The sequence below is a fragment of the Mustela putorius genome, unplaced genomic scaffold, assembly GCF_011764305.1.
Source record: "Mustela putorius furo isolate JIRA1106 unplaced genomic scaffold, ASM1176430v1.1 tig00001118_pilon_pilon_pilon, whole genome shotgun sequence".
Taxonomy (NCBI): domain Eukaryota; kingdom Metazoa; phylum Chordata; class Mammalia; order Carnivora; family Mustelidae; genus Mustela; species Mustela putorius.
In genome coordinates, this window is record NW_025421577.1 from 106,108 (window position 1) to 131,073 (window position 24,966).

The following is a 24,966-nucleotide window of genomic DNA, read 5'->3' on the forward strand; positions in this document are numbered from 1 at the left end:
GTCACATCATATGGTATTGTCTTTATCTGACTGACTGATTTCACTTAGGATAACCTTCTCTAGTTCCAGCCATGTGGCTGCAAATGGCAAGATTTTATTACTTTTTTGCCTGAGTAATATTCACGTGTGTGTGTGTGTGTGTGTGTGTGTGTGTGCATACACATCTCATTTCATTTATCACTTTATCAACAGACACTTGGGTTGTATTTTGATCTTGTAAATAATGCTGCAAGAAACAAAGGGGTGCATGTATCCTTTTGTGTTCTTGTTTTCATGTGCTTTAGGTAAATACCCAGTAGAGTTGTTGCTGGATCCAGGGCAACTCTATGTTTAACGCCTTGAGGACCCTCCATACTGTTTTCCAGAGCGGATGCAGCAGGTTGTTGTTCCACCAACTGTGCATGAGGGTCCCCTTTTACCACACCCTCCCAGCACCTGCTGTTCCTTGTGCTGTTGATGGGAGGCATTCTGACAGTATGTGGCAATATCTCATTATACTTCTGGTTTGCATTTTGCTGAGCTTGGGTGATGGTGAAACAGCTTTTCATGGGATCATTGGCCATCTCTATTTCTTCTTTGGAAAAATATCTGTTCATGTCTTCAGACCAGGTGTTGAGTTGTATCCATTCTATATATTTTGGACACTATCCCTCTATTGCATAGGATATTTGCAAATATCTTCTCCCTTTCAGTAGGGTCTTCCTAGTTCTCCTGTGTGGAAACTTTTATATATATATATATATATATATATATATATATATATATATATAGTCTCAGTAGTTTATTTTTGCTTTTCTTTCCTTTACCTCAGGAGACAGTCTAGAAAAATGCTACTTGGTCCATGTCAAGAAGTTACTGTCTGAGCCCTCTTGTAGGGTTTTTATGGTTCCAGGTCTTTCACTGGGGTCTTGAAACTGTTTTGCATTCATTTGTCTGTATGGTGTAAGGAAGCAGAGTAATTGCATTCTTTTGTGCGTGGCTGTCCAGTTTTACAAAACCATTTGTTGTAAAGACTGTCTTTTTTCCTTTTTTATATTCTTGCCTGCTTTGGGGAAGATTAATTGGGCACACAACTGCCAGTTTATATCTGAGTTTCTGTCCTGTTCCCTTGGTTGCTGTGTGTATTTTTGTGCCAGGACCATCCTGTTAGGATGACTACAGCTTTGTAGTAGAACTTGAAATCTGGAATTGTGACTCCTCCAGCTTTGTTTTACTTTCTTAGTATTGTGTTGGCTGTTCAGAATCTTTGCTGATTCCGTATAGATTTTTAGGAGTGTTTGCTTGAGTTCTTTTTGTTTAATTTAAATTCAATGAGCCAACTTAGAGTGCATCATTAGTTTCAGATATAGTGTTCAATAATAGATCAGGTCTGTGTAACACCCAGTGCTCATTGCATCCCCTGCCCTCCTTAAGGTCCATCACCTAGTTACCACATCCCCTAGCTACCTCCCCTCCAGGAACCCTCAGTTTGTTACTGTAACAAACCCAACAGTTTGTTTCTGTACTGAAGAATCTCTCATGGTTTTTCTCCCTTTCTGATGACTTCCCATTCAGCTTTTCCTCCCTTCCCCTCTGATCATCTGTGGTTTTTCTTCTATTTCACATAGGAGTGAACCCATGAACCAACTGTCTTTCTCTGATAGACTTATTTTGCTCAGCATAACACCCTCCAATTCCATCCAGATGGATGTGATGATAAGTCTTCATCCTCTCTTGACTGAATAGTATTCTGTTGTAGATATGAACCACATCTTCTTTATCCATTCATCTGTCCATGAACATCTGTGCTCTTTCCATACTTTGGCTAGAGAGGATAATGCTGTAATGAACATTGGGGAGCAGGTGCCACTACTTTTCATTCAATCTGTGTCTTTGGGGTAAAGACCTAGTAGTGCAATTTTGGGGTCATAGGGTAGCTCTATGTTTAAGTTCTTGAAGAAACTTGATAACATTTGACAGAGTGGTTGTACGAGCTTGCTTTTCCACCAGCAGTGTAAGAGGGTTCCCCTTTCACCATGTCCTCGCCAACATTTGTTTTTCCCTGACTTGATAATTTTAGCCATGTCATCTGTTGTAAGGTGGTATATCATTGTGGTTTTGATTTGTATTTCCCTGATGCTAAGTGATGTGGAGCACTTTTTCATGGGTCTCTTGATCTCTTGTATGTCCTTTCGGTAGAAAGTTGTGTTCATGTTTATACCTATTTCTTAATCTAGGATAGGGGTGGTCCCAGGAGCATGGAAGGTGTGATCTGCTTAGATGTGGAGACCTTCCCAGATGTCTGAATTGAGGGCTAGAGTTAAGGAGAATATCAGGCTCAGGCTTTGCATTCAGTATGGTATGGAACTATAAATAAGCAGGGATTCGTTCAAGATTTCATTCAGATTTCTTCCCTAAATCCTTTCTGCAGTTCAAAAGGCATGATTTATGACTTTGTTGTAGGATGAGCCCTCTGCTTCGCTTAGGTGTCCCCATTTCCTGGGGATCTGTAGCCAGACCTCTGGGCATAATCCTTTAAAAAGCGAATCTAGGGTTAGGGTTGGGGCCTAGGATCATGGCAGGTTTAGTTTGCCAGCTGTGTGGCAAGACTACTGAAGGGCTGAGTTCAGGGCATGGTCAGGGTGAGTGTCAGGCTCCAGGTTTGAGTCCAGCCGGCACTGAATGTGGGGGTTTCCTTATGTGGGCATGCAGATTTCTCCTGCTCTGAATCATTTCCAGAGTTCCAAATGGCATGGTTTCCTTCTGAGTGGCAGGTGGAATCCTCTGGATTTTCTCAGGTGTCCCTAGTCCCTGGGGCTTTGGCATCAGATCTCTAGGAACAGACCCCTCTGAGCCCAACCTAGGGTCAGGGTTGGAGTCAAGTTTACAGTCATGGTTTAGGGTCACAGGTTAGGGACACAGGTTAAGGTTAGGGGTTTGGGGTAGGGTTAGGGTCAGGGGTTTGGGTAGCAGTAGGTTTAGAGTTGTGCTAGGGTTAATTTGCCTTTTTTTTAAGATTTTATTTGTTGGGGAGGAGTCAAGATGGCAGAGAAGTAGCAGGCTGAGACTACATCAGCTAGCAGGAGATCAGCTAGATAGCTTATCTAAAGATTGCAAACACCTGCAAATCCATCGGCAGATCGAAGAGAAGAAGAACAGCAGTTCTGGAAACAGAAAAACAACCACTTTCTGAAAGGTAGGACTGGCAGAGAAGTGAATCCAAAGCGACGGGGAGAGAGACCCCAGGGGGAGGTGCCGGCTCCCGGCAAGCGGTGGAACAACGGAGCACAAAATCAGGACTTTTAAAAGTCTGTTCTGCTGAGGGAAATCGCTCCAGAGGCTAAACGGGGGTGAAGCCCACGCGGTGTCACAGAAGGATCGGGGGTGTCTGAGTGTCGCAGAGCTTGTGGGTATTGGAACGGGAAAACCAGCTACAGAGACAGAGCCGACAGTAAGCTCTCAGCTCGGGGTTACCTTGAACTGGTCGCAGGCTCAGTGAGCTCGGAGTGCGGCTGGAGGTCAGGCAGACAGGAGTAAGTGGGCGCTGTTCTCTGAGGGCCCACTGAGGAGTGGGGCTCGGGCTCTCGGCTCCTCCTGGCTGGAGACCAGGAGGCCTCCATTTGTATTCCTGTCCTCCAGAACTTACGGAAAGCACTCAGGGAACAAAAGCTCCTGAAAACAAACCTGAGCGGATTACTCACCCCGGCCCCTGTTAAGGGTGGTGCAATTCCGCCTGGGGCAAAGACACTTGAGAATCACTACAACAGGCCCCTCCCCCAGAAGATCAACAAGAACTCCAGCCGAGACCAAGTTCACCCACCAAGGAGTGCAGCTTCAATACTAAGTAGAGCAGCAGAATTCCAGAGGATGAGAAGGCAAAGCATGGAACTCATGGCTTTCTCCCTGTGATTTTTTTAGTCTTGCAGTTAATTGAATTTTTTTTTCATTTTTTTTTCTCTTCTTCTGCTAAAATTTTTTTTAACTTTTACCCATTACTTTTTTAATGTTTTGTAACTAGTTTAACTAATATATATACTTTTTATTTTTTATATTATTCTTTATTATTTTTCTTTTTTAATTCTTTTCTTTTATTTATTTTTATTTTTTTTCTTTCTTTCTTTTTGAACCTCTTTTTATCCCCTTTCTCCACCCTCACGATTTGGGATCTCTTCTGATTTGGTTAAAGCATATTTTCCTGGGGTTTTTGACACCTTTTAGTATTTTACTTGCTCCTTCATATACTCTTATCTGGACAAAATGACAAGACGGAAAAAATCACTACAAAAAAAAGAACAAGAGGCAGTACCGAAGGCTAGGGACCTAACCAATACAGACATTGGTAATATGTCAGATCTAGAGTTCAGAATGACAATTCTCAAGGTTCTAGCCAGGCTCAAAAAAGGCATGGAAGATATTAGAGAAACCCTCTCGGGAGATATAAAAGTCCTTTCTGGAGAAATAAAAGAACTAAAATCTAACCAAGTTGAAATAAAAAAAGCTATTAATGAGGTGCAATCAAAAATGGAGGCTCTCACTGCTAGGATAAATGAGGCAGAAGAAAGAATTAGCAATATAGAAGACCAAATGTCAGAGAATAAAGAAGCTGAGCAAAAGAGGGACAAACAGCTACTGGACCACGAGGGGAGAATTCGAGAGATAAGTGACACCATAAGATAAAACAACATTAGAATAATTGGGATTCCAGAAGAAGAAGAAAGAGACAGGGGAGCAGAAGGTATACTGGAGATAATTATTGGGGACAATTTCCCCAATATGGCAAAGGGAATGAGCATCAAAATTCAGGAGGTTTGGAGAATGCCCCTCAAGATTAATAAGAATAGGCCCACACCCCGTCACCTAATAGTAAAATTTACAAGTCTTAGTGACAAAGAGAAAATCCTGAAAGCAGCCCGGGAAAAGAGGTCTGAAACATACAATGGTAAAAATATTAGATTGGTAGCTGACTTATCCACAGAGACCTGGCAGGCCAGAAAGAGCTGGCATGATATTTTCAGAGCACTAAACGAGAAAAACATGCAGCCAAGAATACTATATCCAGCTAGGCTATCATTGAAAATAGAAGGACAGATTAAAAGCTTCCAGGACAAACAAAACCTGAAAGAATTTGCAAACACCAAACCAGCTCTACAGGAAATATTGAAAGGGTCCTCTAAGCAAAGAGAGAGCCTACACGTGGTAGATCAGAAAGGAACAGAGACCATATACAGAAACAGTCACCTTAAAGGCAATACAATAGCACTAAATTCATATCTCTCAATAGTTACCCTGAATGTTAATGGGCTAAATGCCCCAATCAAAAGACACAGGGTATAAGAATGGATAAAAAAAAAAAACCCATTTATAAGTGGCCTCCAAGAAACTCATTTTAAGCCCGAAGACACCTCCAGACTTAAAGAGAGGGGGTGGAAAAGAATTTACCATGCTAATGGACATCAGAAGAAAGCAGGAGTGGCAATCCTTATATCAGATCAATTAGATTTTAAGCCAAAGGCTATAATAAGAGATGAGGAAGGACACTATATCACTATATCATACTCAAAGGATCTGTCCAACAAGAAGATCTAACAATTTTAAATATCTATGCCCCCAACATGGGAGCAGCCAATTATATAAACCAATTAATAACAAAATCAAAGAAACACATTAACAATAATACTATAATAGTAGGGGACTTTAACACTCCCCTCACTGAAATGGACAGATCATCCAAGCAAAAGATTAGCAAGGAAATAAAGGCCTTAAAGAACACACTGGACCAGATGGACATCACAGATATATTCAGAACATTTCATCCCAAAGCAACAGAATACACATTCTTCTCTAGTGCACATGGAACATTCCCCAGAATAGATCACATCCTCGGTCCTAAAGCAGGACTCAGCCGGTTTCAAAAGATTGGGATCATTCCCTGCATATTCTCAGACCACAATGCTCTGAAGCTAGAACTCAACCACAAGAGGAAGTTTGAAAAGAAGCCAAATACATGGAGACTAAACAGCATCCTTCTAAAGAATGAATGGGTCAACTGGGAAATTAAAGAAGAATTGAAAAAAATCATGGAAACAAATGATAATGAAAATACAATGGTTCAAAATATGTGGGACACAACAAAGGCAGTCCTGAGAAGAAAATATATAGCGGTACAAGCCTTTCTCAAGAAATAAGAAAAGTCTAAGGTATACAACCTAACCCTCCACCTAAAGGAGCTGGAGAAAGAAAAAGAAAGAAACCCTAAGCCCAACAGGAGAAGAGAAATCATAAAGATCAGAGCAGAAATCATTGAAATAGAAACCAAAAAAAAAAAAAAAAAAAAAAAAAAAAACAATAGAGCAAATCAACGAAACTAGGAGCTGGTTCTTTGAAAGAATTAATAAAATTGATAAACCCCTGGCCCGACTTATCAAAAAGAAAAGAAAAGGGGCCCAAATAAACAAAATCATGAATGAAAGAGGAGAGATCACAACTAACACCAAAGAAATACAAACTATTAGAAGAACATACTATGAGCAACTCTATGCCAACAAATTTGACAATCTGGAAGAAATCGATGCATTCCTACAAACATATAAACTACCACAACTGAACCAGGAGGAAATAGAAAGCCTGAACAGACCCATAAACAGTAAGGAGATTGAAACAGTCATTAAAAATCTCCAAACAAACAAAAGCCCAGGGCCAGACGGCTTCCCGGGGGAATTCTACAAACATTTAAAGAAGAACTAATTCCTATTCTCCTGAAACTGTTCCAAAAAATAGAAATGGAAGGAAAAACTTCCAAAATCATTTTATGAGGCCAGCATCACCTTGATCCCAAAACTAGACAAGGATCCCATAAAAAAAGAGTGCTATAGACCAATATCCTTGATGAAGACAGATGCAAAAATTCTCACCAAAATACTATCCAATAGGATTAAACAGTACATTAAAAGGATTATTCACCACGACCAAGTGGGATTTATTCCAGTGCTGCAAGGTTGGTTCAACATCCGCAAATCAGTCAATGTGATACAACACATCAATAAAAGAAAGAACAAGAACCATATGATACTCTCCATAGATGCTGAAAAAGCATTTGACAAAGTACACCATCCCTTCCTGATCAAAACTCTTCAAAGTGTAGGGATAGAGGGCACATAAATCAATATCATCAAAGCCATTTATGAAAAAACCACCGCAAATATCATTCTCAATGGAGAAAAACTGAAAGCTTTTCCTCTTAGGTCAGGAACACGGCAGGGATGTCCATTATCACCACTGCTATTCAACATAGTACTAGAGGTCCTAGCCTCATAAATCAGACTACAAAAGGAAATTAAAGGCATCCAAATCGGCAAAGAAGAAGTCAAATTATCACTCTTCGCAGATGATATGATACTATATGTGGAAAACCCAAAAGACTCCACTCCAAAACTGCTAAAACTTGTACAGGAATTCAGTAAAGTGTCAGGATATAAATTCAATGCACAGAAATCAGTTGCATTTCTCTACACCAGCAACAAGACAGAAGAAAGAGAAATTAAGGAGTCAATCCCATTTACAATTGCACCCCAAACCATAAGATACCTAGGAATAAACCTGACCAAAGAGGCACAGAATCTATACTCAGAAAACTATAAAGTACTCATGAAAGAAATTGAGGAAGACACAAAGAAATGGAAAAATGTTCCATGCGCCTGGATTGGAAGAATAAATATTGTGAAAATGTCTATGCTACCTAAAGCAATCTACACATTTAATGCAATTCCTATCAAAGTGCCATCCATCTTTTTCAAAGAAATGGAAAAAATAATTCTAAAATTTATATGGAACCAGAAAAGACCTCAAATAACCAAAGGGATATTGAAAAAAAAAAAAAAAAGCCAAAGTTGGTGGCATCACAATTCCGGACTTCTAGCTCTATTACAAAGCTGTCATCATCAAGACAGCATGGTACTGGCACAAAAACAGACACATATATCAATGGAACAGAATAGAGAGCCCAGAAATAGACCCTCAACTCTATGGTCAACTAATCTTCCACAAAGCAGGAATGAATGTCCAATGGAAAAAAGACAGCCTCTTTAATAAATGGTGCTGGGGAAATTGGACAGCCACATGCAGAAAAATGAAATTGGACCATTTCCGTACACCACACACGAAAATAGACTCAAAATGGATGAAGGACCTCAATGTGCGAAAGGAATCCATCCAAATCCTTCAGGAGAACACAGGCAGCAACCTCTTCGTCCTCAGCTGCAGCAACATCTTCCTAGGAACATCGCCAAAGGCAAGGGAAGCAAGGGGAAAAATGAACTATTGGGATTTCATCAAGATCAAAGCTTTTGCACAGCAAAGGAAACAGTTAACAAAGTCAAAAGACAACTGACACAATGGGAGAAGATGTTTGCAAACGACATATCAGATAAAGGGTTAGTGTCCAAAATCTATAAAGAACTTAGCAAACTCAACACCCAAAGAACAAATAATCCAATCAATAAATGGGTAGAGGACATGAACAGACATTTCTGTAAAGAAGACATCCAGATGGCCAACAGACACATGAAAAAGTGCTCCATATCACTCGGCATTGGGGAAATTCAAATCAAAACCACAATGAGATATCACCTCACACCAGTCAGAATGGCTAAAATCAACAAGTCTGGAAATGACAGATGCTGGCGAGGATGCGGAGAAAGGGGAACACTCCTACACTGTTGGTGGGAATGCAAGCTGGTGCAGCCACTCTGGAAAACAGCATGGAGGTTCCTCAAAATGTTGAAAATAGAACTGCCCTATGACCCAGCAATTGCACTACTGGGTATTTACCCTAAAGATACAAACGTAGTGATCCGAAGGGGCACGTGCACCTGAATGTTTATAGCAGCAATGTCCACAATAACCAAACTATGGAAAGAACCTAGATGTCATCAACAGATGAATGGATAAAGAAGATGTGGTATATATACCCAATGGAATTCTATGCAGCCATCAAAAGAAATGAAATCTTGCCATTTGCGACAACATGGATGGAACTAGAGGGTATCATGCTTAGAGAAATAAGTCAAGCGGAGAAAGACAACTATCATATGATCTCCCTGATATGAGGAAGTGGTGATGTAACATGGCGGCTTAAGTGGGTAGGAGAAGGATCAATGAAACAAGATGGGATTGGGAGGGAGACAAACCAGACTCTTAATCTCACAAAACAAACTGAGGGTTGCTGGGGGGAGGGGGATTGGGAGAAGGGGGGTGGGGTTATGGACATTAAGGAGGGTATGTGCTTTGGTGAGTGCTGTGAAGTGTGTAAACCTGGCGATTCACAGACCTGTACCCCTGGGGATAAAAATATATGTTTATAAAAAATAAAAAATCTAATAAATAAATAAATAAATAAAATAGAGTCTGGTTAAAAAAAAGATTTTATTTATTTATTTGACAGAGAGAGATCACAAGTAGGTAGAGAGGCAGGCAGAGAGAGAGAGAGGAAGGGAAGCAGGCTCCCCACCGAGCAGAGGGCCTGATGTGGGGCTCAATCCCAGGACCCTGGGATCATGACCTGAGCTGAAGGCAGAGGCCTTAACCCACTGAGCCACCCAGGCACCCCTTTATTTGCCTTTTAATACAAGATGTCCATGCTTAAATAAGACATTTTCTTAGAGCGTTTTATAGTGAGTAAGGTTAGCATGTAACCCAAATAGTTACAGAGAAGAACCAAATGTTCCAAATCAACACTTAAGACAATATTTCTTGACATTTGTGTTTTAGGGTCAAAATAATGAAAAATCAAGTTGCTCTGTCACTCTTCTCCCAGATGGACTCACTGGCCCTGTCTTTCTGGTCTTGGCTGAAAAGCATCTTCTCAGTGGGCTTCCTTAATGGGCCTCTCTGAATAGGATGGCTCTCTTAGCCCTCAGCCTGCATTCCTTCCTACCATTGATCCATTGATTTTATCCCTTGTACTTTGCAAGCTCCCAGGTGGAACTGGAGCTATACATTTGCTTTAAGTAGATAGTCCATAAATATTTATTAATTCAACAAATTTGGCTTTCTTTTTAATCAAAAATATCCATGTTTTATCATTGAATTTTTTTATCATCAGAATATATTTGGAGAAAACTATTGTTCCATGAAAACACATCTGTCAAGGCTGTGGTTTTCTTGTGTCCTGTGTCGTGCTTCCCTGAGCTAGCTGAGCACTTCTGACCCATGTAGGAAGATCAGCTTCAAACCATAGGGTGAGTTCTGGGAAGGCGCTGGGGGGCGTTTGGGGGGCTTGTTCTTCTGGACACCACCATGTCATCTGGGGCCAGATGCGACGTGGGCACCCCCCCCTTTCCCTAGCTGCTTCCATCTTCTTCTGCCCTCTGTCATGTGGGTTTCCCACCAACCGTATCTTTTGCAGACAAACTCTGAAATGGCCCATGGCTTGGGACTCCACTGACACCACAGTCTCGTTATAGCCAGTGTCAGAGGTTTCTGTGGCACTGACATGACCAGGATATGTCCCATGAAGAGTCCCATGAGAGTTGGGGAGTCCAGGAAAGATAAATGGGTGATTGCGGCTCTAGCAAAAGCCACTCTGGGGGATCCTGCTAGAGGCCATCTCCCAGATCATTCTGGCTCTTTCGCTGATTTCCAATATGACCTGGGAAAGTCACTTCATCAGAGCTTTAGGCTCATTATTTCTAAAATGAGGGAATGTTTTTAGATTAATGGATTCATTCAAGACTATGGAATGAATGCCTAGGAAGTTCTGGGCAACCCCCAAGATGGATTCTATCTCAGAAGTTCTGACTCCAATCCTTCCCACTCCTATTGAGTTCTTCTATTGGACACAATGGCTGTTCCATAGAAATTCCCCAGAGCAACACTGGATTAGCAAGGGTCTTCAGGGTGTGCCCCCATGCCATCTGATGTGGCCAAGGGGCCATGAGCAATTCTGAACCCAAACCAAGGCTTTGGCTGTGCTACCTTACTTGCACAAAATTAGCAGTGCCCAGGTCAGGCCTTCACTGCGACAGCTGAGCCAGCTTAGTGAGGACCTTGCCCAGGACACTAGCCCCCATGATGCCATGAGGGCACTTGGAGTCCACAGTTATGTCATGCAAAGCAGCAGGTAATCTACACCTGGGTAGATGATGCAAAGTATAGTTTCACAGCGAACATGATGAAAAACATTTAAATGACAAAATAGTATGTACTCTATATGGTGGCAGTGATGGGAAAAGTGAACAATGGTGTCATAAAGGGGAATGGGAGTTCCAAGAAGCAGGCTGGAGTAGTCGGGAGTAGGGGGTGTCTCATGAAGGAAGGGACCAGGAGGCTTGACACGGGTTCCAACAGTGCAGTATCAGGGTGTGCTCTCTGCCTGACCCATGACCCCCAGGGGTGCTGGGGGCATTCTAGCTCCAGACGATCTACAGAAATATAAATTGGCTTGAGCAGAGCCTCTGTGGTCTGTCTTCTCTGTCCCTGGGTGTGGCTCTTTCTCTGCTCCTGGAGGCTGTTGATTGTTTTTTTGTTTTCCTCTGAGCTACACTACTTTGTATGGATTCAGTGCTGTGAGTTGACACAAATTCTTCCTGCAAAGAAATGGAATAGAAGTCATCCTCATTTCCTTAGTAGACCTGAATAGATTCAACAGTAATAGCCTTTTCCCAGACCCCTGGGCCTTCATCTGTTTGCCAACTCCCAGATTTTAGAAAACATATTCTATTCTTAACAGGTTGAAAGAATTAGTTTGGCTTTTTAAAAATTTAACAAAGTCACACTTTTCATAATGTATACAATAACGTGTAAACATTGAATGAACAAGTTTTGACAGGGTGAAGGAAGAATTGGCTTTATAGTGGGGTTTGCGTCAGTGTTTACTCACTGTTGCTCCCATGTGGCCACTCTCCAGAAAGCATGTGGCTGAACGTGTTCCAACTTAACAGATTCAAGAGAGAATAAGACAGAAGGTTGGTCACTGGATTCCTTAGCTTCTAAAAACCATCCTCTAATTTTTGATCGATATTCTAAATTGAGTATATCTTAACTAGAAATTAGGGTTAGGGTTAGGGTCAAGTTGCATACATTAACTACAAACAGTTTTTTGTATGTCAATCTTAACCTGCCTAAGGTGTTTTTAAAAAAATAAAATGGGAGAGGATATAGTCACCAAAGCACTGAGCACATGCCCTGTCCCAGGACATAGATAACTAAACATACTGATTGTTTCATCTTAGCTGAGGATCAGGAGCTGGTCCTACAGGTACTTGGCATGTAGCATCTGTGGCCATCTGGCCTCTCCTGACACCCACACCCAGCTCAGCCCATCCTCTGCTCTGCTCAAGGGCAGCAAACACACGGGTGCAGGTGGGACTCCCTCCTGTCAGGCATGACTTGCTTCTGACAGGTGGAGAAGTGGGCCAACTAACATGCACATGATGTGTTCTTTTGGTTCCTTGCTCTCTGCCTCCCCTTTCTGTCACCCTGGTCCTAAGCCTTTAGATCCTGGGAGAACTTGGGTTTTCAGATTTCTGTTGACATTTTGAAGTGTAGATCTGAATTGCCTTTGCTCTCTGTGCTTGGATCAGAGATGAAGGCAGGAAAAGTCATCATACTCTGAAAGCAGAGTATGAAATATCCAGTGTGCTCTGCCCCCAGCACCTCAGGTTTGAAAGCAATGGCAAACTACGTACTTCATATTCTACACAGTCAGCTTTAGGGACTCACGGGCGCATGTGACATGAAATTATACTGAAAGAAATCTCGTTACTAAAATTTTTCCTCGTAGAAGACAGTTTAGGGACATAGCCCCTTACCCGCCCTGTCATTTCCGGTCTGGCCAATGACATGTGTAGCCACACAAGGGCACAACTGCGACATCCTCCTGGAGCACTCCTGGTCCCTCTGCCCCCCGTTCTGACCAACCCTGCACACCCCCAGTCCTCCAGGCATTCCCTATAGTGACAGGCTGCGTTCACCCTCCTGGAGCACTCCCAGGCCCCTGCCCCTAGTCTGGCCAACTCCGTAACCCCCAGTCCTCCCAAGCATTCCCTGTAGTGACACAGCTGTGATCACCCTCCTGGAGCATTCCCTGTCATACTGGGAACCTGGTCTGGCCAACCCTGAACACCCCCAATCCTCCTGAGTGTCCCTGTCATGGCACTTGTCACACAAGACTGTCCATTTATTGTCTCTCGGTCTGTCCTTTCTGCTTGAGGTAGATCTCTCTCACAGACGTCTGGCTGGATGACAGGTGGATGAATGGTTTCAGGATCTTTTGTCCTGGAAGAGCAGGTGTCATTCAAAACGCTGATGGGCAGAGTAGTTTTTGTCCCTCTTTGTGCCCCCAGCCTCAGTGGAACATAGTGTCTAGGACAAGGGAATTGGGAGTCCTCCCAGATGCAGTTTGTTCTATGAAGGTGGATTCCTTCTGAGGTCACAATGCGACCACATTGCGTGCTATTCCTGTGGGATGGAAAGCACGCTACTGTATTATATCCTCCACCCTCACAAGTTCACACTTACACCTGTTTCTGAGCATCGCTATCATGTAAACTACAGTGAATTCCTGTTGGGCAGCAGACATATAGATGTGCCATTTAAGGTTTAAATAGAGGAGGATGGAGATGGAGTTCTGGCTAAAAGGATGGAAGCCCTTGCCTCTGGGGGTGAATAAATTACATTTTACCCAGAAGGCGCTATGCTCTATTCAAAGAAGTGACATGATCCTAGGACCTTTGAGACCAGGGAGTGACACAGACTTTTCCATAAGGCCTTCTGTAAAGATTTTCTGTCAGGTTTGCTTTCCATGTGGTGTCTCTGACAATGACTCCACTCTTGCACTGTGGCTTGAAAGCAGCCACAGACCATCCATAACTCATGTTCCAGCCACACTTGATTGAAAGAATACAGGGAGAGGTCCCATTTGGCCCATGGGTGATAGTTTCCCACACTCCAGATCTGCAATATGATGGGTGATGGGGAGAGGGCTCTTCTTTTCCAGTGGCAGAGTGGGAATACACTGGGACATATCCTGCCTGACCCTGGCCCCTCCACTTGAAAGGAAAAAAAGATGATAGTGAGATTGGCCAACAATGAAGGCCTCAGGAATTCTCCTGCCATTCTCTGTAGGCTTCAAGTTTGCCACAAGACGTTTGTCTGTGGTTGAACTCCATGTAGGTATTGTTTGGCTGAGTCAGTCCCCATTGCCTGGTGGGTATATCTTGCAGGTTATATACCACACAGATGGTCATCTTGTTCAGGCCAAGACCATGAGCACATTTAGGGTTCTCCTGAGTTAGCAGAGGATGTAGCATGTGTGTGCTTCAGGACAAGTCTGATTCAAGCCCTCAGCAATATTATAGAGCATCTGGCTTCCTGGGCTCTCTGTGGCACTGGCACATGCCTGGCTGAGGTCACTTCTGTAGTCATGATGGAAAACCCCCCTGGCCTGGGCAGTTCACCCCATCCTTGGCCCTGCAGGCTAAGACCCAAGGTTCCTACCACCTCATTGGCTGGGACCAGGTCACATGCCCATGAATGAACCAATCCCTGGAGCCAGGGAGTAGAGCCATGGAGGTTGGCACATGTTGTTAGGACCTCTGTTGTAATGACTTTTCTAATGGCTGTGGTAGCAAGATCTTATGGGATGCATCTGTTAATAAAATGAATATTAATTTCTGATAGTAAGTGGGCCCAAGGTGCTGGCTTACCACCTAGCACCTCAGTCCCAGAACCTCAGTACTGCTGTACTTCTCTGCAGAGACAATGGCTGAGGAGCAAAGTGGATGGAAACTGGCCCAGAGCGCACAAGGGAAGTGTGTGTGTTTAGGGGATTGGGGATAATAGCTCTGGCCAAGCTGTAGCTCTAACTTACCTAGGTTCGAGAAGGTGCAGGGAATCCATGGTGTTTTACTATCCATCATTTTGCAGATGGAGAATATGGCAAGAGTGTGGCAAGACTTGTTCCAAGTCTTCTGTAGTTGGAATGAAGTTGAGAATACAGAACCCTCCATCTGCTGGGATAGGCATGAGAGGCTGAATGCTCTCAAGAAAGTGTCTGGCTTTCTGTAAGCCTGCACACAGGCCTGATGAGGACAGTTCATGGTTTTGTTCTGAGGAAGGAGTGGTGCCACGTGTGATCCCGGGAAGGGGACAGACCTGGAGTCCGCTGTAGAGCTACTTCATGGGAATGGGGGTGATCTGCAGCATCCGCCCCATGAGATGTCTGTCCTTTATTGAGCTCTGGGTAGGTTTCTGTGACTGTGTCCTAATGGCTGGGATTTCCAAGGAGCGGTATTTTTTGGCTTCACTATAAGAGTTGGTCCACCCAGACTGGGTAAGTCCCATTCTGCTGAGAATTGTGTCTCCAGCATTTGGAGTGTGTATTACAGGCCTAGAAGTCAATGGTAGGGTGGTTACAGTGGTCAGTAGGCTACTGTTATTGATGATTTTTTAAGTGAAATCTATAGGATGATATGTTAGATCTTATGGTTAGGGATCCACATTAGGTGCCCATAAATGATGCTTTTTCTGAATTTCATATTTGGTATCTTTTTAGTACTTCTAATAGCCCTTCTTGTACTTGGTATTCCAAGGAGCAATGCATTACAACGTTGCCTGCATTGTGTTGATGAGGATTTGAGCATGAAAAGGTTGTCAGTGCTTCCACAAATTGTACACTGAAACAGCCAAAAAATAAAATTTTATTTTTGACACTAAGTAGGAAATATCCTGCTGTGATTCTTAGTTTAAACCAGGGGAGGGGTCCTCTTTTGGTACTGGTAATGAGAACCATAGGCCTTCCTAGGGAACATTATCAGATTCTATTGGAAACTTGGTCTTTGTTTTTGTGGAAGAATGAGGAGTCAACCAGTTATTTGTCTCCTGTCTCATTTTCCATGATAGTTCCACAATATTTGGTTTCACACCTCTACCATTGTGAAATCCCAACTTTGGCACCAACTTGCCCTTCTCTGTCAAGGGCAGAGAGCCAAGACAAGAGCCACTTCTGGGTGACTGGGAGACTAGGATCAGAATGCTGTTGGTAGGGAGTTACTGGGATCCTAAATTCCAAACCAGCTCCTGACACCCAGATGAAATACATTTCTTTTATTTTTTTTTAAGATTCTATTTATTTATTTGACAGACAGAGATCACAAATAGGCAGAGAGGCAGGCGGGGGGTGGGGAGAGAAGCAGGCTTCCCACTGAGCAGAGAGCCCGATAAAGGGCTCAATCCCAGGACCCTGAGATCATGACCTGAGCCCAAGGCAGAGGCTTAACACACTGAGCCACCCAGGTGCTCCCAGATGAAATACATTTCTGACTTAGAAACTTCAGATAGAAATTTTGTGTCCATGATGACAACTGAAGAAAATGTGTCATCCCTAAACCTAACCTTAACCCCTAACAACACTGAAACCTAAGCTGACCTTAAAGCCCAAACTAGAACCCTGAATCCCAAACCTGAAGTGGAACCCAAAACCTGGACCTGAGCCCTGGATCCAAGCCCTGAACCATGAACCCAAACCCTAAACCAGACCTCCAAGTCTTGAACTCCAAACCCAAATCTCAGCTTGAAGCCAAACCCCAAAATTGACCTTGAACTTTATCTGTGTCTGAATCCTGAGTCTCAAAACCTAAATTACAAACTTCAATCCCTAAACTCCAACTCTGTTCCCTTGCCCTTCACTCTAAATCCTCACCCTGACACTAAACCCAAAGCCTGATCTAGAAATCTGACTAAAACCTGAACCTGAACCCAAATTCAAACCCTTCACCACACTTTGCTTATGCATTTGCCATTGATGGATATTTGCAGTTTCTACCTTTTGGTTCTTGTGAACATTGTTTGCATTGGGGGCTAGGGTTAGGGTCTTGGATTGGGGTCAGGTCCAGGCTTGAGGCCAAGTTGAGGTCAGAGTGTGGGTCTGCATCAGGGCCATATTCAGTGCCACTGTTTGGGTCAAGGACTGTTGTAATTCCACATTGTTTCCAATTAGTTGTTCCTTAGCTATTTTGGGAGAAGTTGGGAGATATTGGGCTCCAATGCTGCTTGAATTTCCGGAATGAAATGGCTTCAGCTGGACCCGGGGAAGGAGCAAGACCTTCCACTGAAGGGTGAGCTCCCACAGTCCTGCACTGCCTTCCATCGCCTGAAGAGGGCGCCAGACCCCAGCTCTGGCCCTGAGCCCAGGCTGCACAGCCGCACCTGGGACCAGAGCCCCGCCTCTTCAGGACCCACTGTGGAGACTTCTGGAGAATGTGGGGCGGATCCCACCCTGACAGGACATGCTGAGGAGGGTGTGGCTCTGCATCCACACTGACCGGACCGTTGTAGAGGACGCGCCCACACTGACAGCAGTCCAACATCCTAAGGACCAGATGCTGGAGGAGGTGAGGAGAAGCCGCTGGAGTGGACTGTCAAGGGGGTACGTGGTCTCAGGACCCCACAGAGGAAGGGCTCCCTGTGTAGATGCTGGGGCTTCAGTCCTTTTGTGTGCGATGACATGGCTTCCTGCTGTGCTGTACGCAGGGCTGTGGGGTCCCCCCTTTCTGGGCTCCGATGCTCCCCCCTCCGTCTGTGTTTGTGTGCTCTTGGATTTGGTTCCTGGGGCTCCTCAGATGGTCTGCAGTCAGGGAGCGTCCGCCTGCTTCGGGGCTTGTGCTCCCCCCACCTCAGCCCTGCGGGGTCCTTCCCGTGTCCACACCCACTCCAGGATGGCGCCGAGTCTGGAAGTTCGGGAGCCAGAGTGAGGACTGTAGGCGGTTTTGGGGAGAGTAGGTATTTTCCCAGTGTGGGTTCTTCCCTGAGCACAGTGCCTCCCCATCTCCGTGTGCAGCCCTCCCTGTCTGTCGTCATTGTTGCAGGGGTGTCAGAGGACATGTCTGTCACCTCCTTGGTTCAGGGGCCTCCTGGGTATCTTGCTCTCTTGGATGCAGGTGTAAATGAGATTGTTCTCCGTAGTCTCTTTCTGATGGTTCCTTCTGAGCACGTAGAAATGCCACTGATTTGTACATATTGATTTTGTTCCTTGCAAGTTTCTTGAATTTATTAGTTGGATTTGCCTTAAACTCAAACTGCCAGTTATTTGACCAGCAGCATAGGTTTATTTGGGAAGACCAGAGAATGGCAGTCTGGGCTGAGCAAGCTATGGTCCCATCACAGGCAAGTGCGAGAAACAAAGGAGAGGAACATTATTTCATGGAGGAGGAAGAAGTTGGGAGGGGTGCTTAGAAGGAAAGTCCCCTGGAGAAAGGCAGGGTTCGGGGTGATGGAGAATTCTCACCAGCTGAGCTGCAAGCTCCTACAAAAAGTCAGGAGATGAACCTCCAGCTTCCCCTGTGGGGCCTGGAATTGGTGAGTCTCTCCTGTGAGGGATTGCAACGTGGGTCTGTAATGGGTACTTGGCACCAGGCACCCCTTTCCAGCCTTCTAGCGTCCCTTGTCCACTTTACTGGGGCGTCCCTTGTCCACTTTACTGGGGCTTCCCTTCCTGCCTTTGCACAGTTCTAACCAGCTTGTGGTGGAACGTTGTGGAAAACTGGAATTCCAAATCCACTGCTTCTACTGCACCCAAGACATGGGGGCCCCTGATTTAATCCTCCCATGAGTCTCTTGCTAACATGTGGCCTCTCCACGTTGGGTGACCTGGATCTGGGAGGGCTTGGCCTCCATCCCAAAGTCTGATGTCCTCTCTACTTCTGTGCCATCGTGCTAACATGGATGTTTGGAAGAGTTATTTCCTCTGCAGTGATTTCAAAGTGCAGTCAGCTTGTTATAGCAGCACAAATATGTGCTGTCTTCACACTCAGATTCCCCAACTGTCATTTCTTTTTTTTTTTTTAATAAACATATAATATAATTTTTATCCCCAGGGGTACAGGTCTGTGAATCTCCAGGTTTACACTCTTCACAGCATTCACCATAGCACATACCCTCCCCAATGTCCATAACCCCACTCCCTCTCTCAATCACCCTCCCCCCAGCAACCCTGAGTTTGTTTTGTGAGATTGAGTCACTTATGGTTTGTCTCCCTTCCAATCCCATCTTGTTTCATTTATTCTTCTCCTACCCTCTTAACCCCCCACGTTGCATCTCCACTTCCTCATATCAGGGAGATCATATGATAGTTGTCTTTCTTTTATTGACTTATTTTGCTAAGCATGATACCCTCTAGTTCCATCCATGTCATCGCAAATGGCAAGATTTCATTCCTCTTGATGGCTGCATAGTATTCCATTGTGTATATATACCACATCTTCTTGATCCATTCATCTGTTGATGGACACATAGGTTCTTTCCATAGTTTGGCTATTGTAGACATTGTTGCTATAAACATTCGGGTGCACATGCCCCTTCGGATCACTACGTTTTTAAATTTAGGGTAAATGCCCACTAGTGCAATTGCTGGGTCATTGGGCAGTTCTATTTTCAACATTTTGAGGAACCTCCATGCTGTTTTCCAGAGTGGCTGCACCAGCTTGCATTCCCACCAACAGTGTAGGAGAGTTCCCCTTTCTCCGCATCCTCACCAGGATCTGTCATTTCCTGATTTATTAATTTTAGCCATTCTGACTGGTGTGAGGTGGTATCTCATTGTGGTTTTGATTTGTATTTCCCTGATGCCGAGTAATATGAAGCACTTTTTCATGTGTCTGTTGGCCGTCTGGATGTCTTCTTTGCAGAAATGTCTATTCATGTCTTCTGCCCATTTCTTGATTGGATTATTTGTTCTTTGGGTGTTGAGTTTTCTAAGTTCTTTATAGATTTTGGACACTAGCCCTTTATCTGATAATTCATTTGCAAATATCTTCTCCCATTCTGTCAGTTGTCTTTTGGTTTTGTTAACTGTTTCTTTTTGCTGTGCAAAAGCTTTTGATCTTGATGAAATCCCAAAAGTTCATTTTGCCCTTGCTTCCCTTGCCTATGGTGATGTTCCTAGGAACATGTTGCTGCAGCCCAGCCATCATTTCTTTACCATGTTTGCCATTTCACATGGGATGCTTCAGTGTTTTTGACCCCACACCAGGACAATGTCCTGCAGAACCACCACATAACCTGAAATGAGGAGATCATTACAGAAGCCATCCAAGGGTTAGCATTAGGAACTAGGGACATGGCAGGACTGACCTGAAGACCCCATTGACAGCTGTCTGGGTGGCTGAGTTGACAGTGTAGGCGAGGGTGAGTGTCTGACTCTGGCTTTGTGTCCAGGAGTCAGCTCAGTGTGGATGTGTCCTCAGCTGGGCATGCAGATTTCTGCTCCTCTGAATCCTTTCCAGAGTTCCAAATGGCACAGTTTCCTTCTGGGTGGCAGGCTGAGTCCTCTGGGATTGCTCAGGTGCCCCCTATCCCTTGTGCTCTGAGGACAGGCTCCTGGGAATGGACCTATCAGAACCCAACCGTGGCTTAGGGTTGGGGTCTAGGGGCATGGGAGGACCCATCTGAAGGCTCTGTGGAGAGCTTCCTGGACTGCTGAGCTGAGGATGTGGGTCAGGGTGAATGTCTGGCTCTGGATTTTTTGGACGAAGGTCCACTCACTATGGGCATGGCCTCAGGTGCACATGCAGATATTTTCTGCTGTTCATCCTTTCCGGAGTTCTACATGGCATGGTTTCCTTCTGGGTGGCAGGCTGAGTCTTCTGGTATTGCCCCAGTGTCCCCAAATTGTAGGGCTTCTACTGCAAGGCCTCTGGGGTCAGAACCCTGAGATCCAAGCCAAAGGTTATGGTTAGGGCCCACCACATGGCAGGCCTAATCTGCCAGCACTCTATCCCTCTTTTGGGGGGTGCCGGGGGGGAGGGGTGGAGTCGAGGGATTGGTTCAGGGTGAGTGTCAAGCTCCAGGTTTGCATCCAGGGTCCTGCTGAATATGGGGGGTGTCCAGAGGTGGGAATGCAGATTTCAGTTCCTCTGAATCCTTTCTGGAGTTCCAAATGGCATGTTTTTGGGGGGTGGCTGGGTGAGTCCTATGGTGTTCCTCACTGTCCCCAATCTCTGGGTCTTTGGAGCCAGGCTGTTTGGGACAGACCTCTCAGGATAGAATCTAGGCTTAGAGTTTGTGCTTATGGGCATGGCTGCACTGATCTGAAAGCACTGTGGTGAGGATCACAGGTGTCTGAGTTGAGAGCATGGTTCAGGATCAATATCAAAGTCTGGGTTTGTGTCCAGGGGACCCCTGAATGTAGGGGTAGTCTCAGATGTCCAAGCAGATTTCCCCTACTCTGAATCCTTTCCAGTGTTCCAAATAGCCTGGTTTCCTCCTGGGTGGCAAGCTGAGTTCTCTGGGATTCCTCGAGTCTCCCCAAGGGGAGGGCGAGACAAGACCTTGCAAAGGCAAGATACTTTTTATAGTAAAAGAATTCACCAGATGGGGCTGAACAGCAGAAAAGACACAGCTCAGGAGTAAATCAGGGAACAGGAATATCATGTCAAAAACTTCTTTGAGAACACACTACAGAGCAAGGGAAGATAGGAGAGAAAGCTGAGATATAAAGGACAAACCATACAACTTTACAACATCATTCCCTACTCGTTTATTTCCACTGCCATCAGCTCCTTCCCAGTGAAAAATAAGTCACCTGAGCCAGCCTTTTTTCTTCCTGAGCTTGGGGCACTGCAACCCCATCATAGGGGCCAATGGCACCCCTGCACCTGCTGAGCTGAGCCCATTTGTACTCCAAAAGTGAGCAGGTACCAGCCTGGCCCTCTGGTGCCCCGTGGACTGTGGCAGTCCTTCCTTCTGGACCCTGCTTTGCTGCTATTTATTCCCTAACCCTGATCTCAAACTAGGGATTGCTCCTGGAGGAGGATCCCAGGCAGATGAGGCTCAGGAGGGCCTCCCTGCCTGGAATCTCCGTGTGGGGAGTGCACAGCCCTCGCATTTTGCCCAGGGACTTGTAAAATGCAGAGAGACAGATTTCTTTTCTCTCTTTCTCTCTCTCTCTAGCCTCATACCAACCAAGAGTTCTTAGAACTTTCTTCAGTGACTTCTAGGTGTAGCCTGGCCACTGTTTCCACAGAAAGGCCACTTGAGCATGATCAAACACATGTATAAGCAATTACATTAAAAAAAAACAGCATGATGCACACAAACCTTTGACAGCAGCACAGGACGATCAAGGGACCAGAGTCCCTACCTTGGGCAATAGTGGCAGAGGCCAGGTTCTGCCACCCAGGACCCTGGACCTTTGGCAGTTTCCACGATTGCAAATCCATACATGCAGAATCCTGAGGGACAACCTACTAACTGCAAAAGAGCAAAAATTCATCAGCATTCAGAGAGTGGAATTCCATTTGAACTGGAAAAGAAAGAAGCAGGCTTGCTGTGAATCCAGCATGGAGAACAGGCATATATAAAGGCTGCTGTATGAGTCATGGAAACTATTGTTTCTCAAGGGTCATGCTGTCTCTGTAAAATGCTATGAGGACTCTCTCTTGGGGAACTCCTGCTTTCCTAGCAGTGACCCCCCCAGATTCTGCTTTGCTAGTCCCATGGATTCCTGGGGATACCCAGTTGCTAAGCTACACTGTCCTCATGACAACACTTGTTAATGAATGTTTGTGTCTTGCCCCAGTTCAGATGTTGAAGCCCTAACCCTCAAGGAGTGCCATCAGGACGTGTGGGCTTTGAGAGGTGATGAGGTCATGAGATTGGAACCCTTGTGAATGAAATAAAAGCACTTCTGAGAAAAGACCTGAGAGCTTGTTCTGCCAGCTGTCAGCCATGCAAGGCTACAACAGGAATATGGGCATCTGTAGATAATGAAGCAGGCTCTTGCTAGATATCAGATCTCCCAGGACCTTGCTTTTGGTCTTCTCAGCCTCTAGAACTGCAAGGAATAGTAAATGCTTTGCTGTTTCAGCCACCCAGTCTGTGATCATTTGTTGCAGTAGCCTGACCTGAATAAGGCAGAGCCCAAGTCCTGGTTAATCCCTGCTTCTACTCATTTCCCCTCAGAAAGAGCTTCTAATCCAAAACTGACCTCTGCTTTCCATACACCTGCTTCAGACTCCTTCTGTGAGAGCCCAGACTTTGTAAAAGATGCTTCCCTCCTCCCTCATGGCAACCAGCATTCTATGACTCCTGAGGAATGTCCTCCCTAACTGTATTGAGTCAATAAATCTGATTTTGACCCTGGAGTCCCAGGACCGAGTCCCGCATCGGGCTCCCAGCTTCATGGAGAGTCCACTTCTCCCTCTGACCTTCTCCCCTCTCATGCTCTCTCTCTCTCTCAAATAAATAAATAAAAATCTTTTAAAAATCTGATTTTAATAGGCCATAAGTTTGTTCTTGCTGATATTTGGAAGATTAGGCATTAGACCTTCTGAGAAAGTTCTGAATGGCTGCTTCATGAAGGGGTGAACTGTGTCCCCAAAGTCTCTTTTTCCTGCCTTCTAATCACAGATGCTGAGACAAAACCTCCCAAGTGCTGGTTTCTCACAGCACTTAAGGCTTTGGCTTTGAAGTTCCTCACTTGACAGTTCTGCTTTAATCAGTTTGTGACAAAACAGCCAAATGGTGATGGATGGAAAGTGCACTGATAAAGTTAATATCAGGGAACAATTTTTTGAGTGTCAAGCATGGGCATGTGTGTGCACACACCATCCATGTGCTAAGCATTATGGTAAATGTCTGACAAGAACTAAAACATCAAAAAGTCAGGATACCCCATTAGTTGATACTGTTATTATCCCTACATCCTAAACTACGAAAAACAGGGTCAGAGAATAAGAAGTGGTGAAGATAATCAAGATTTGAGGCAGTTTGACTTCACAGCCAGCCTTAATCAATATCAGCATGTACGCCTGTGTCTAGCTTCAGCTCTGTGTAACCTTGCCATAACCTAGGATAAGCCCTTCATCTCTCAGGTTCAGGCTCTTGTTCCAAAGAGGGAAGGGGCACAGGTTGAGTACCTCCAATGGGACTCCAAGAATTCCCATTTCAGTTTGAGTAACTAAATGCAGTCTTTGTTTTACTGAAGGCCAAGCTTGTCCAGTGTGTCCATGCCACCAGCCAGCAGCATTTGTCCACACCATGTAACAACTGAGCAACATTCATAGGAATGGGGAAGAAAAGATGTCCATAGGTGTTGACAGATGTTATGCATGGAGGGACAGGAGCTGGGGCCATCACCTGCTCTGCTGTTTCTAGTGGCCTTCTCTGTTGAGTTAAAATAAATGGCAATTATTTGCAATGACTTGGATGGAGGTAGAGGGTATTATGCCAAGGGAAGTAAGTCAGTCAGAGAAAGACAATTATCATATGATCTCACTCATATGTGGAGCTTAAGAAACAAAACAGAATCATAGGGGAAGAAAGGAAAAAAATAAAACAAGATGAAATCAAAGAGGGAGACAAACCAGAAGAGACTTTTTAAAAAAGATTTTTATTTACTTATTTGACAAACAGGGATCACATGTAGGCAGAGAGGCAGGAAGAGAGAGAGAGGAGGAAGCAGGCTCCCCACTGAGCATAAAGCCCGATATGGGGCTCGATCCCAGGACCCTGAGATCGTGACCTGAGCTGAAGGCAGAGGCTTTAACCCACTGAACCACCCAGGTGCCCCTCAGAAGAGACTCTTAATCATAGGAAACAAACTGAGGGCTCTTGGAAGGGAAGGGGATGGGTGGATGGGGTAACAGGGTGATGGACATTAAGGAGGGCATGTGATACAATGAGCACTGGGTGTTATAAAAGACTGATGAATCACTAACCTGTATGTCTGAAACTAGTATTATATGTTAATTAATTGTATTTAAATTAAAAATTTATTTTAAAATAATTTAAAAATAAAATAAGTAACAATCAAATCATGATCAGAGCTATCTAGCAGGGAGTATCAGATCTAGAAGTCAGTTAAATTTAAGGGGCTTGCCAAAGTTTAGGAGAGTCACATTAGGTCAGTTTCCTGTGGGAAGTCTTCAGGGGCAGTTCCAAAGACAAAAATTATTAATATTTCTCCTTCCTCCATTCCTCCTAGAGCCAAGGATG

The 24,966-nt window shown here is 44.6% G+C and overlaps 1 pseudogene; it reads right to left on the reverse strand.

Annotated features, from left to right (window-relative positions):
• Window positions 1-24,966, reverse strand: part of LOC123393981 — a 98,197-nt pseudogene that overhangs the window by 63,673 nt on the left and 9,558 nt on the right.